Source organism: Nerophis ophidion, linkage group LG03, assembly GCF_033978795.1.
Source record: "Nerophis ophidion isolate RoL-2023_Sa linkage group LG03, RoL_Noph_v1.0, whole genome shotgun sequence".
In the NCBI taxonomy this organism is placed as follows: domain Eukaryota; kingdom Metazoa; phylum Chordata; class Actinopteri; order Syngnathiformes; family Syngnathidae; genus Nerophis; species Nerophis ophidion.
This window is the reverse complement of record NC_084613.1, coordinates 30,137,980-30,153,128: the sequence shown is the minus strand read 5'-3', so window position 1 is coordinate 30,153,128 and position 15,149 is coordinate 30,137,980. Positions and strand designations below refer to the sequence as shown.

Genomic DNA, 15,149 nt, shown 5'->3' with positions numbered 1-15,149 from the left:
TTACAAACCAGCGTTCTGACAACTCTGTTCACTCCCAAAATGAATAAACAGCTGTTTTATTATTTTCCCCGATTCAATAAAGACATAAAAAACAGTCTGATACTGTTACAGTAAATCAAACGTTAGTGCAATCACAATATAGTAACACTCGAAATAATGCAAAACAATAATATATTAATAACTCAACGTTACTCAAATAATAACGTCACACAACACAAGACACAAAATAAACATGTAAAGATCACTTTATTTAGATATTCCTCATCCACCAATCCCTCAAATTATTTTTCTTTAGTGTTCGAATCAAACAGTTGAGCGAATACGGCATCCAACATGCCCGGCTCCGTCTCGTCAAAGTCGTCATTAAACGAGTCAGTTTCGCTGCTGTTGTTGTTAAATTCTCTCGCTGCTGCTAATGTTAAATTCTCTTGCTGCTGCTCTATTCCCGTGTTCTACTGTGTGACTGACTGCCTTGAGTTTCAACTTTGCGTCGTAAGCGTGTATCTTAATAGGGGCCATTTTGGGGTCTTTACATAAACACACAGAAACGGCACGCCTCCCGCAGTCATATATCCCAGCATGCACCGCGCGCTTCTTCTTCTACGAGGGAAAAGGAAGTTGGCGGCTGGATGGATGGATGGAGGTCTCGCAACTACGGTAAGCAGCCGCCAAAATAAGGTCGGCGGCTGCTTACTGTAGTTGCGAGACCTCCATACATCCATCCATTTCCTACCGCTTATTGTGGCTCAATATTGGTCCATATATAAGGCTCACGGGATTACAAGGCTTACTGTCAGCTTTTGAGAAAATGTTAGGTTTTTAGTTTAGCCTCATAGTGCGGAAAATACGGTATATATTTTACCTAGTAGGGCTGGGAATCGTTGTGCACCTCACGATTATTTCTATGAATGTTCTCATTCATCAGGTCATTGTCATCTCAGGGCATTCAATCAATCACAACTGGACTGTTTGGTTTGTCCTAGAAAACGTGTCGTCTCTCATCTGAAAAGGAGTCATCAGTTCATGCTCATAGACTTAGATTGGTCAGATCAAATCTCGTGGCTAGTGCCAAAACCCCAAATAGTTATACTCCAAAACCAGGAAAGTGTGCCTGGGCAAGGAGGGGTTCGCCCTATGGGAGTGACAAAAACAACTATTTTGATGCAAACGAGCAATCCTACTGTCAAAGCCAACGACAGTCATTGAAGTGTAATTCCCCTCGTTAGCATTGAGGTATTGTGTGGCAGAACGGTCACTGTGGCTCGACTACTACCCGTTCAAAATAGTCAAAATCCCTCACATTAGCATTCCATTTAGTTGCAAACACAAGGCACAAATGGCATTCTGGTCACCTTCTGTGACCTAAATGTTTCCAACTCCTGTTATTTGATGGAGGCTAAATGGCAGAGTCTTTCAGGAATGGTTGAAAGGACAGTGTTGTATGTGGGAGACAGGTGGTGTCGCAGACCGCCTCTTCTGTTCAGGGATAATTTTTCAACCTTGACATAGATGACTTCCCTAACTCTTCTTTCGTACGGTCCATCCTCTCTGTCCAGAATCTGTACATTTTGTTGTCGAAGGAGTGTTGTTGCTCCCTGAGGTGCAGGTAGAGAGCTGAGTCTTGACCTGAAGAGTCTGCTCGTTTGTTACACTGCATGGCATACATGATATTGTTTTTGTGGGAGTGGGGTGTCCGGTCTTTAGGATGCTCTAGTATTTGTCTCAGGGTGTTGCCTGGTTTGAAGTTTACTGGGATGTTGTGTTGATTAAAAATATTTTGAGTACCTCAGATAGACCTGATACAATATTTGTGTGTCTGTCATCATTTTCCACCTCATCCACTCTTTTCTTGTTATTTCTGGAACTGGATTCACTTTTCACAAATGACCAGCTATAGCAGTGGTTCCCAAAGTGGGCGGTACCGCCCCCCTGGGGGCGGTGGAAAGATCTGGGGGGGCGGTGAGGAAGAAGGGGGCGGTAGGGGGGCGGCAGTCCGAAGTCGAAGTCAGAAGTTCGAACGTTTGTTTGACGATTTGTACACAACACGTGCAGCAGGACGAGTCAGTGGACGACGCATCAGGGTCCGGTTACCACACGCCGCTCTGGCCCAGTCAGATCCGACAGCATAGACTACAAAAGCAAAAGCTCAGGTTTGTAATTTCAAGATTGTAATGTTCAGAATTTTATCTTATAATAAAAACCGCATTCTGGCGGTCAACATCATCTTGAGTTCAAGTCAACATGAAATTGGGGACTGGTGTTGTGTTGTGTTGAGCTGGTTAGGGTGGTATTTACCATTCTATGTTGCTGAAACAGTTAAAACTGCTAAAAAATAAATTGGTTTACTAAATTGGGTTTTATTTGTGAAATACACATTTGTGTTTAACCTTTCTCTTTTCAAATTGCAGCATACCAAATATCAAGAAAGAGGTGTTTGTTTCCATATGTGTCTGTGAGGGGGGGGCGCTAGGAATTCACTGGGGAGCCAAGGGGTCGCCAGCCTGCAAAAGTTTGGGAACCATTGAGCTATAGGATAACCATAAGTTTTGATTCAGGGGCTAAGATTTGATTATAAATAGGTGTGTTTACGCATCTTCAACTATTCTGTTGGATATTGTACATTAATTGGTTCTGTGACCGACCTCTGAACTCAAAACATTTGTATCTAAGAACTCTGTCCGTTGAAGAAAATTAGAATGATAATCTTTCCCAAACCATATACAAACCCCGTTTCCATATGAGTTGGGTAATTGTGTTAGATGTAAATATAAAGGGAATACATTGATTTGCAAGTCCTTTTCAAGCCATATTCATTTGAATGCACTACAAAGACAAGATATTTGATGTTCAACCTCATAAACTTTTTTTTTTTTCTTGCAAATAATAAACTTAGAATTTAATGGCTGCAACACGTGCCAAAGTAATTGGGAAAGGGCATGTTCACCACTGTGTTACATCACCTTTTCTTTTAACAACACTCAATAAACGTTTGGGAACTGAGGAAACTAATTGTTGAAGCTTTGAAAGTGGAATTCTTTCCCATTTTTGTTTTATGTAAAGCTTCAGTCGTTCAACAGTCCGGGGTCTCTGCTGCCGTATTTTACACTTCATAATGCGCCACAAATTTTCGATGGGAGACAGGTCTGGACTGCAGGCGGGCCAGGAAAGTACTCTTTTTTTTTTATGAAGCCACACTGTTGTAACACTAGTCTTGCTGGAATAAGCAGGGGTGCCCATGATAACGTTGTTTGAATGACAACATATGTTGCTCCAAAACCTGTATGGACCTTTCAGCATTATTGACGCCTTCACAGATGTGTAAGTTACCCATGCCTTGGGCAGTAATACACCCCCATACCATCACAGATGCTGGCTTTTGAACTTTGCGCCTATAACAATTCGAATGGTTAGTTTCCTCTTTGTTCTGGAGGACACCAGGTCCTCTGTTTCCAAATATAATTTGAAATGTGGACTCGTCAGATCACAGAACACCTTTCCACTTTGCATCAGTCCATCTTAGATGAGCTTGGGCCCAGCCAAGCCGGCTGCGTTTCAGGATATTGTTGATAAATAGGTTTGACTTTGCATAGTAAAGTTTTAACTTGCACTTACAGATGTAGCGACCAACTGTAGTTACTGACAGTGATTTTATGATGTGTTCCTAAGCCCACGTGGTGATATCCTTTACACACTGATGTCGGTTTTTGATGCAGTACCGCCTGAGGATTCAAAAGTCCATAATATCATCGCTTACGTGCGGTGATTTCTCCAGATTCTCTGAACTTTTTGATGATTTTACGGACCGTAGATGGTAAAATCCCTAAATTCCTTGCAATTGCTCGTTGAGAAATATTTTTCTAAAGCTTTTTGACAATTTGCTTACAAATTGGTGACCCTCACCCCATCCTTGTTTGTGAATTACTTAGCATTTCATGGAAGCTGCTTTTATACCCAATCATGGCACCCACCTGTTCCCAATTACCCTGCACACCTGTGGGATGTTTCATATAAGTGTTTAAAGAGCATTCTTCAACTTTATCAGTTTTTATTTCCAACTTTCCCAACTTCTTTGTCACGTGTTGCTGGCATCAAATTCTAAAGTTAATGGTTATTTGCACAAAAATAAAAAAATGTTTATCATTTTGAACATCAAATATGTTGTCTTTGTTACATATTCAACTGAATATGGATTGAAAATAATTTGCACTCATTGTATTCCGTTTATATTTACATCTAACACAATTTCCCAACTCATACGGAAACAGGGTTTGTATATATATATACATTAGGGCTGCAAACCTTTGGGTGTCCCACGATTCGATTCAATATCGATTCTAGGGGTCGCGATTCGATTATATATGATTTTTTCGATTCAACGCGATTCTGGATTCAAAAACTATATTTTTCCGATTCAAAACGATTCTGTAGTTATTCAATACATAGGATTTCAGCAGGATCCACCCCAATCTGCTGACATGTAGATTTTTCTAATAAAGCTTTTATAATTGTAAAGGACAATGTTTTATCAACTGATTGCAATAATGTAAATTTGTTTTCACTATTAATGGAATCAAAAATATGACTTATTTTATGTTTGTGAAAACATTGGACACAGAGTGTTGTCAGGCTTATGAGATGCGATGCAAGTGTAAGCCACTGTGACACTATTGTTCTTTTTTTTTAATTCTTATAAATGTTTAATGATATTGTCAATGAGGGATTTTTAATCACTGGTATGCTGAAATAATAACTAATATTCATACTTTTGTTGGTAATATTAATTTTTGTTTCACTACTTTTGGTTTGTTCTGTGTCGTGTTTGGGTCTTCTCTCAATTGCTCTGTTTATTGCAGTTCTGAGTGTTGCTGGGTCAGGTTTGGTTTTGGAATTGGTTTACATTGTTATGGTATTGTTGTGTATTGTTTTTTTGGATTGATAAAAAAAATATATATTTTTTTTTAAATACATATATACATATATGCATATATGTATTTATGTTTTCTCTTGTTATATTCGTATTTACTGTTATATTTGTATTCCCATTGTTGCTTTTTTTTTTACTGTTATTGTAATATTTTTCTATTTTGTTTCCATTTATACCCCCATTATTTACTTTTTCCTTTTTAAATTGATGTCAACTCTGTACACTGCTGCTGGAATTTAAATTTTCTTGAAGGAACGCTCCTGAAGGAATCAATAAAGTACTATCTATCTAGATTGTAAATAATGTAAAGAATTCAATGTATATACTCTGATGATTAACCTGTGTGATAACTGTATTATGCTGATAGTATATATTTGTACCATGAATTGATTTACGTGGACCACGACTTAAACAAGTTGAAAAACTTATTCGGGTGTTACCATTTAGTGGTCAATTGTACGGAATAGTTACTGTACTGTGCAATCTACTAATAAAAGTTTCAATCAATCAATCAAAACCGGATTATAAGAATTATTTTATTATTTAATTTTTCTAAATTTAAAATACTTTATTAATGTCTACATAACATGTAATGGTGTTTTTTTTTTGGTCAAAATGTTGCATATATATACACCACATAAATATAAGTATATATACATATATACATATGTATATATGTGTGTGTATGTATATATATATATATATATATATATATATATATATATATATATATATATATATATATATATATATATATATATATATATATATATATATAGATCCATACTGTATATGTATGTAGACTATGTACAGTGTATGTATATATATCTTATATTATGTACATGTACTGTTTATGTATTAAGGTTGTACAGTATACCTGTACTTGTAAAGTACCGCAGTACTTGTAAATCAAAAAAGGTAAATTTGAAAAATACCGGTTCTTTTAACGGGAATGACGTTGGAAAGACTATGTCTCCCGGCTGGCCTGGGAACGCCTCGGGATCCCCCGGGAAGAGCTAGACGAAGTGGCTGGAGATAGGGAAGTCTGGGCTTCCCTGCTTAGGCTGCTGCCCCCGCGACCCGACCTCGGATAAGCGGAAGATGATGGATGGATGGATGGATGGACAGCACTCCGTCATCACGTCGTGACATTGCTGGTTTTACGAGCATTTTGCATTTCGGTTTAAAAACTAACGATAAAGGTGAAGTTATAACACTGAAACGCCGCTCTACAAGGGGTGCTTTAAAACATGGCTAGCTCGTGGCTAACATCCATCCGCAGTCGGCAGTGTTTTAGCTACTTCTAAATCACTAATCCTCGCCTCTATGGTGACAAATAAAGTATGTTTCTTACAGGTATCATCCCTGCAGGACGACGAATAGCTAAACATGCTTCACTACACAATGTAAGAGGATACAATAGCTCACAGGCGTCATTGCTATCAAAAGTTAGCGCTCCTCAAAGTACACACATGCCATTGATGGATCTACACCAGACATCCACTATAATGATACCAAGTACAATAGTCATATATAGTCGATACTACAATGTTTGCATCGATATTTTTTATTTTCACAAAATCTTTTTCCTTTTTTTTTTAAATGTACATTATGTTTATAAAGTCAGGAAATATGTCCCTGGACACATGATGACATTAAATATGACCAATGTATGATCCTGTAACTACTTGGTATCAGATCGATGCCTATATTTTTGGTGTCATCCAAAATTAATGTAAATATATAGATAGCCCTAATATATATCATTATTATTAAGGTTAGGGCCAAAATAAAAATCATGTGGCGCAGTGGAAGAGTGGCCGTGCGCAACCCTAGGGTCCCTGGTTCAATCCCCACGTAGTACCAACCCCATCACGTCCGTTGTGTCCTGAGCAAGACACTTCACCCTTGCTCCTGATGGGTGCTGGTTAGCGCCTTGCATGGCAGCTCCCTCCATCAGTGTGTGAATGTGTGTGAATGTGTAAATGTTGAAATAGTGCCAAAGCGCTTTGAGTACCTTGAAGGTAGAAAAGCACTATACAAGTACAACCCATTTATTTATTTATTCATGATTTTTTTTTTTTTTTATCAATAATGAAATCACAATGATTCATTATGGACCCTATTTCCCCATGTGCTTAAGTCAAAAAAGGTGCGCAACTGTGTGGATTCTTCAACTTAAGTCTGTCACTGCCTTCATCCAAAATGCACATTTTGGGTGGAGTAAGCCTTGAAAGTGATCATTTATTGTCCAAGTATAAACTTTCAGTGGCTGTAATTTAACCATCCACTTTTAGATTCGGCTTGAGATATTTTTAGGTACTCGTTAATTAACAAAGATGACTAATAAATATATATTTAGACACAAAATTTGCTGCTCATTAGGCTGCCAAAAAAACAAAAATAACTATTAAACTTTTTCCATTCAAATGCAAGGACATATATTGATGAAAATAGCAGCAATAAAAACAAACAACAAAACTATTCAACTTCCTCAATAAGAAGCAAGCATTCTGAGGTGATATGTTTATTTAAAAAGCTGCCCACAAGTATATTATTGATTTATACCTAATGGCATTTTTGGCAATTCAATCGACTCATCTTATATTTAAGTTTTATTGATACATTCTTAACAATATAGCTTCTTAATAGATTGTAAATTAATGTTTTATAATCTGTGTGCTGTGGTGCCTTATGTTTGTGTGTGCATGTGTGTGCATGTGTGTAAAAACGTGTGAGTGATTCTATGTTATTGCGCACTGCAAATTGATGCTGCTTCACACCTGAATACACAAGTTGAAATATCGTGCTGATATCTGATGTCTTCCAAAACAAACCAAGCAGTCCAGTTGCGAACGTTTGAACGCCCTGAGATCTCACCTGAAGTTCCTTAAATAATAAAAAAAAAAGTACTTCAATTGACGAAGACAAAGTTCCGCTGGCGAACTTAGGCTAAAATGATAGATACTGGGCTTTACGCTGCCGATTCCGATACCGATCATGCATGATTGATGTCAACTGGTACCAGTACCGATAACGATCACATGTATTAGCTGTATGTTGTTAAGCTTAAATGTATTTATTGTGAGTGCTATTGACAGCTTAAAGATATTAGCGCAATATTTCAAATAGTGTATTATCCATACTTGCCAACCCTCTCGGATTTTCCGGGAGACTCCCGAAATTCAGCGCCACTCCCGAAAACCTCCCGGGACAAATTTTCTCCCGAAAATCTCCCGAAATTCAGGGGGAGCTGGAGGCCACGCCCTCTTCAGCACCATGCCTGAGTGAGGACAGCCTGTTTTCCACGTCTGCTTTCCCGTGTCTGCCCAATGACGTTATAACTGTAGAATGATCGAGGGGGAGTTCTTGGTTTCTTACGTCGGTTTATTGTTAGGCAGCTTCATTAACGTCTTCCCAGTACGGTAACAACACACAACAACAGCAGTCACTGTCGTGACACTCTTAAATATTGCCATCTACTGTACATGCACCACAACACCTCCAGGCAACTTCAACCCTTTACTAATTCCCGATCTATTCACATCCCATCTCCCCGGATTGTAAATAACCTAATGTAAATAATCAAATGTATTTGTAATGTATATACTTGATCTTATGCTATCTGAACACACTATGTTCTCTGCTGGCAGTAAATATCCTACTAAGTAAGACCTACACTGTTTCAATGTCCATTTCTCTGATGATGCAATTGTTGATGACTTAAGTACTGATATCAACCAAAGCTCCTCATCCCACCCCCCGGATTGTAAATAATTTAAATAATTCAATGTATATTGTAATATATTGGGTTGGAGTGAATAACCAGGCGAGGTGATGAAGTAACGTCTCTTTACTGTGGGCTTCAGAACAGACTCACTCACTTGCCTGCGCACGTAAATCGTTGGCCAATCAAAAATCAACCCCATAACGCTATAGCCAACATTCACCAGGAGATGGCAACAGACAACATAGATCACTCTATAACATATATACTATGATAAATAACTTGTGTGATATTATGCTGATAGTATATATTTTTACCATGAATTGATTAACGTGGACCCCGACTTAAACAAGTTGAAAAACTTATTGGGGTGTTACCATTTAGTGGTCAATTGTACGGAATATGTACTGAACAGTGCAATCTACTAATAAAACTTTCAATCAATCAAATCGTCCCCTCTTAACCACGCCCCCAACCACGCCACACCCCCAACCCCCCCCCCCCCCCCCCCCCCCCCCCCACACCCCACACCCCTTCCCCACCCCGGCCACACACCCCCACCTCCCGAAGTCAGAGGTCTCAAGGTTGGCAAGTATGGTGTTATCAAAGTCAATAGTACACAACAGCTTGTTATGTATCGACACGTGGGAAGGAGACGGCACAACAACAGGAGATATAGCTCAACGGGTTTTATTGAGCTTTTGATGAATACGTGGAGTGTATATGCTCCAATGTGTGTTGATGTAATGCTATGTGTAGAGATGAACACAATTCATGAATTAATGTGAATTACCGCAGGTTTGTTGAAAGTGCGTGTTGGTTGTGGCAGCATCCAAGTCCAGAGAGGGAAGATCTAAAAGGGTTTTGTGATCCGACCGAGGTCCGTACGGCAGGAGAGAGGCGTCAGAGGTCTAAATCCAGGTGTTTGGGAGTCGAGAATCCGGGAAGGCAATCAGAGACCGGGTTAAGATCTACAGTGGAAGCGCAAGGCAACAACTGAGACACGGAGGGCTGTGGGAACAGGAGATGACAAAGACAAAATCAGGGCCAGGCACGAGGAAGACAAAACGGGCAAAAGAGAAAGCACAGGAGGGGAGCCAGAGACGTGAGAGCTTACTGTAAACAGGGCTACGTTCCGACAAGGAGAAGTCAGCGGCGAAGCTCTTTATCCTGTCTCCTCTCATTAGTTGCCGGTGTGTTGATTGCAAATTGCCTCGGCTGTGAAGCGCATGGCTCTTGCTTGCCCCACAGCGGAGCCTCTAGGTGCTCCCGCAGTGGAGGGAGAAGCAGACTGCGTGTGTACCATAATATAGCTAAACAAAGCAAAAAAGAAACTATTGCTCATTCAAACACTTGTTCTGCCTTATCCTCTTGAATTTGCAAACATTAACAAAAACAACAAGAAATTGATTGGAGAAATTGAAAATATCGATCGATATTCTAGTCTGGGTCATGTACAGATACTACCCTGGGTGAGGACACCAACAATTTATAGATCGATATAGGCTCCTTCTGACTGGACACTGCTGGCACAACAACAGTTCTTGTTATATTATCCTTGCTCTGGATTCCTATTTATTGATTTCCTGTCAATATCTGCTTATTATTTACTGCTGTAACATGCTTCCATCTACACTTCTTAAACGTGATTGACGCTTATTTCTTCTGTTGTTTCTAGCTAGCCTAGCAATTAGCTCATATATTCCTGCTCCTGCTTGCTTTCGCTGTGTAATATGTTTATCTTCGTCCTAATACTTGATTATGAAACTAGATAATTATACTTAAGATTAATAAAAAAAAAACAGTTTATTGGCCGTAATGGAGGTGATTATTATTAATTAGGGGAAATATAGAGATACAAAATTAGTTAAAATCCGGGGCCGGGAGGTGGCAGTAGTGGAGCAGTACAAATACCTGGGAGTCCACTTGAACAGCAGACTGGACTGGAAGTAGAACAGCAAAGTTGTATACAAGAAGGGCATGAGCAGATTATTTTTTTCTGAGGAAGCTTAGATCCTTTAATGTGTGCAGCAAGCAGTTGGAGATCTTTTATCAGTCTGTTGTGGCCAGTGCTCTGTACTTTGCAGTGGTTTATTGGGGGAGCAGCACCAACAATAAGGAATTAAACCGGATTGACAAACTGATCGGGGAAGCCGGCCAAACTATTGGCACACAGTTGAACGGGGTTTGTGTCAGTGAGGGACAGGAGGACACTGGACAAACTGCTGGCTATCATGGACAATCCTGCCCACCCACTCCACCAGACAATTGAGGGACAGCTGAGCTCATACTTCAACAGGCTCCTTCAGCTTCATTCCCACAGTGTTTGATTCAAGAACTATTTCATTCCGTACTCCGTCCAGCTGTATAATCACTCGCCATAGCATATACAGTTGTACATGGTAATTTTGATTTGTTATATATTGTATATATTATATAGACATACAATATAATATATCAGTATATATTATGTATAGTATGATGTGTAAATATTACATGTAATGTATGTTACATTTTATATTGCTACTATGGAACATTTAGTCTACTTTATACCTGCATTATCCTTTCCATCCTTTGTAACTGAGCTACTGTGTAGAACAATTTCCCTTGTAGATCAATAAATTTTGTCTAAGTCTAAGCCTAAGTCTCCTAGCTTGTCAGCTAAAATTAAAAATAATATAAGCCAGAGGTGATCGGTGTTTGTGATCGGCAATAAAAAGGAACTAAACGGCAATGGCAATCACATACATTTTCAAGGAAATCGTCTGATACTGATCATTGGCCAATCAATCGCCACATTACAGTAGTTTGTCACATTTGCAAACTAGCTAGCAAAGTAACAAGCCAATGTTGCTGGAGCATGTTTACTTCAGATTAGCGTTGTCCCGATACCAATATTTTGGTACCGGTACTAAAATTATTTCAATACTTTTCGGTACTTTTCGATATTTTCCTAAATAAAGGGGACCACAAAAATTCTATTATTGGCTTTAGCTTAACAAAAAATATTAGGGTACATTAAACATATGTATAAAATAGTGAACATGCTAGACAACTTCTCTTTTAGTAGTTGGTAAACAAACAAAGGCTCCTAATTAGTCTGCTGATGTACAGTATGCAGTAACATACTATGTTATTTTGTCAAAATTAAGGACAAGTGGTAGAAAATTAATTGTTATGTTTTGTTTACTTACTGTTCATGTATGCTTACTTTCTGTTTCAACCTGTTTTATCTACACTTCTGTTAAAATGTAATAATCATTTATTCTTGTGGTGTTTGGATGCCTTTCATTAGTTTTGGATGAAACCACCAATTTGGGTATCGATCCGATACCAAGTGGTTACAGGATTATGCATTGGTCATATTCAAAGTCCTCATGTGACCAGGGATGTATTTTCTAAGTTTATAAACATAATATAAATAAAGAAAACAAAAACGAATGAAGATGTGATGCCCAAAAAATATTGACGTAATCATAGTAGTATCGATTAGATAAGCTTTAGTACTTGGTATCATTACAGTGGATATCAGGTGTTGATTCACCAATGGAGTTTGTTTACATTTTGACGCCGATGAGCTACAGTGTTTAATGAAGCATGTTTAGCTATTACTTGTCCTGCAGGGATAATCCTTGTAAGAAACGTACTTTATTTGTCGCCATGGAGACCAGAATTAGTGATTTAGAAGTAGTTAAAACACTGCAGACTGGGGCTGGACTTTAGCCAATAGCTAGCTAGCCATGTCGTAAACCACCTCTTTCGGTGGGCGTTTCGGTGTTATAACTTCACCTTTATTGTTATTTTTTGAGCCAAAATGGGACCGGTGCTTTTCAGAGGCACTATAGTACCAAGTATGATTCATTAGTATAGTGGTACTACACTAATACCCTATTTCAGATGCAGGCCAACTTCTTTAGCGGTGTTCTTCAAGGTTCCATTTTAGGTCCTCTCTTTTTCATCAGTTGGACTATTCAACGAGTTCAGCTCCAAAAACTTGTGAGGGACCAACATTTTTACAGAAGGTCCTTAAAAACCGCAGAACGCTTCCGTAATTTTGACAAAATAAATACACCAAATTTAAATGTCTACTGAAATGTACCAAATAAGACTGATAAGAGAACGGAGAAGTCTTGTTACCGGTCCTTAGCTTTCTGGAAATGTGTGCCCCAAAACAATTTGGTTGAATGTCCCTGCTATATTGCATCCACCTTATGACAGGCAGACATTCCAATAGCGTTTGCAATGACTTTATTACGATCGGGTCGCATGGTGATGCGGGGTTTGTTCTCCCAGGATGCAAACGGACGACTGCGGATAGGACTTGCAGGTAGGAACATGATTTAATAGTAAAATAACACTAAACAGGTACAAAATAGAAAACAAACCGACGGAACAAGGTGCGGATCGCACCGGAAACTAAGGCTACAACTTAGCACAGACGAGAGATCACTAGTAGAGGCTAGGAGACAAGTAAAAACTTACATAACAGTAGCATGACGTAAACAAAGAAGCCAGGCCGACTGACTGGCAAAAGCAAGCCTAAATACTATCTCTGATTACAAACGGGTGCGCGTCCCGAAAACAAGTGGCAGGTGAAAATACAAACCCCGTTTCCATATGAGTTGGGAAATTGTGTTAAATGTAAGTATAAACGGTATACAATGATTTGCAAGTCCTTTTCAACCCATATTCAATTGAATGCACTACAAAGACAATATATTTAATGTTCAAACTCATAAAGTTTATTTTTTTTTTGTAAATAATAATTAACTTATAATTTCATGGCTGCAACACGTGCCAAAGTAGTTGGGAAAGGGCATGTTCACCACTGTGTTACATCACCTTTTCTTTAAACAACACTCAATAAACGTTTGGGAACTGAGGAAACTAATTGTTGAAGCTTTGAAAGTGGAATTTTTTTCCATCCTTGTTTTATGTAGAGCTTCAGTCGTTCAACTGTCCGGGGTCTACGCTGTCGTATTTTACGCTTCATAATGCGCCACAAATTTTCCATGGGAGACAGGTCTGGACTGCAAGCGGGCCAGGAAAGTACCGGCACTCTTTTTTCACAAAGCCACGCTCTTGTAACACGTGCTGAATGTGGCTTGGCATTGTCTTGCTGAAATAAGCAGGGGCGTCCATGAAAAAGACGGCGCTTTGATGTCAGCATATGTTGTTCCAAAACCTGTATGTACCTTTCAGCATTAATGGTGCCTTCACAGATGTGTAAGTTACCCATGCCTTTGGCACTAATGCATCTCCATACCATCACAGATGCTGGCTTTTAAACTTTGCGTCGATAACAGTCTAGATGGTTCGCTTCCTCTTTGGTCCAGATGACCTGATGTCGAATATTTCCAAAAACAATTTGAAATGTGGACTCGTCGAACCACAGAACACTTTTCCACTTTGCATCAGTCCATCTTAGATCATCTTGGGCCCAGAGAAGCAGATGGTATTTCTGGATGTTGTTGATAAATGGCTTTCGCTTTGCATAGTAGAGCTTTAACTTGCACTTACAGATGTAGTGACAAACGGTATTTAGTGACAGTGGTTTTCTGAAGTGTTCCTGAGCCCATGTGGTGATATCCACTAGAGATTGATGTCGGCTTCTGATACAGTGTCGTCTGAGGGATCGAAGGTCACGGTCATTGAATGTTGGTTTCTGGCCATGCCGCTTACGTGGAGTGATTTCTCCAGATTTTCTGAACCTTTTGATGATATTATGGACCAAAGATGTTGAAATCCCTAAATTTATTGCAATTGCAATTTGAGAAACGTTGTTCTTAAACTTTTTGACTATTTGCTCACGCAGTTGTGGACAAAGGGGTGTACCTCGCCCCATCCTTTCTTGTGAAGGACTGAGAATTTTTGGGAAGCTGTTTTTATACCCAATCATGCCACCCACCTGTTCCCAATTAGCCTGCACACCTGTTGGATGTTCCAAATAAGTGTTCGATGAGCATTTCTCAACTTTATCAGTATTTATTGCCATCTTTCCCAACTTATTTGTCACCTGTTGCTGGCATCAAATTCTAAAGATAATGATTATTTGCAAAAAATAAAATGTTTATCAGTTTGAACATCAAATATGTTGTCTTTGTAGCATATTCAACTGAATGTGGGTTGAAAATGATATGCACATCATTGTATTCCGTTTATATTTACATCTAACACAATATCCCAACTCATATGGAAACGTGGTTTGTAATAAGTAGCTTTGGTAACAAACTCAGAGGTGCACAAACAGGAACTAAAGAAGTCCAAAACTAACAGAAAACACAAGTGACTCGAAAAACTTAAAAGGACTATGATCCGGGCAGCGGATCATAACAGACTTGAGCATTGTTGTTTTCTAAAATACCTCCTGGTAAACAACCTGTCCCCCAAGGACTGAGAAGGCAATCACAGGTGAGAAATCACTGCCATCATTAACAGTGCTGCCTCAGACATCAAGTGTTTGGATGGCCAATAAAGAGATTAGTTCCACTCTCAGAA

General features: G+C 39.0%; 1 long non-coding RNA gene across 2 annotated transcripts in view; it reads right to left on the bottom strand.

Moving 5' to 3' along the window:
- Positions 1-7,526: 7,526 nt before the first annotated feature.
- Positions 7,527-15,149, bottom strand: part of LOC133549427 (uncharacterized) — a 54,512-nt gene continuing 46,889 nt past the window's right edge. For both annotated transcript variants that reach the window (XR_009806083.1, XR_009806084.1), the window contains exons 2-4: positions 9,769-9,964; positions 9,445-9,662; positions 7,527-7,813 (exon numbers count right to left, since the gene is read on the bottom strand). This is a non-coding gene — a long non-coding RNA (uncharacterized LOC133549427). The remainder of the gene's footprint in view (positions 7,814-9,444; positions 9,663-9,768; positions 9,965-15,149) is intronic.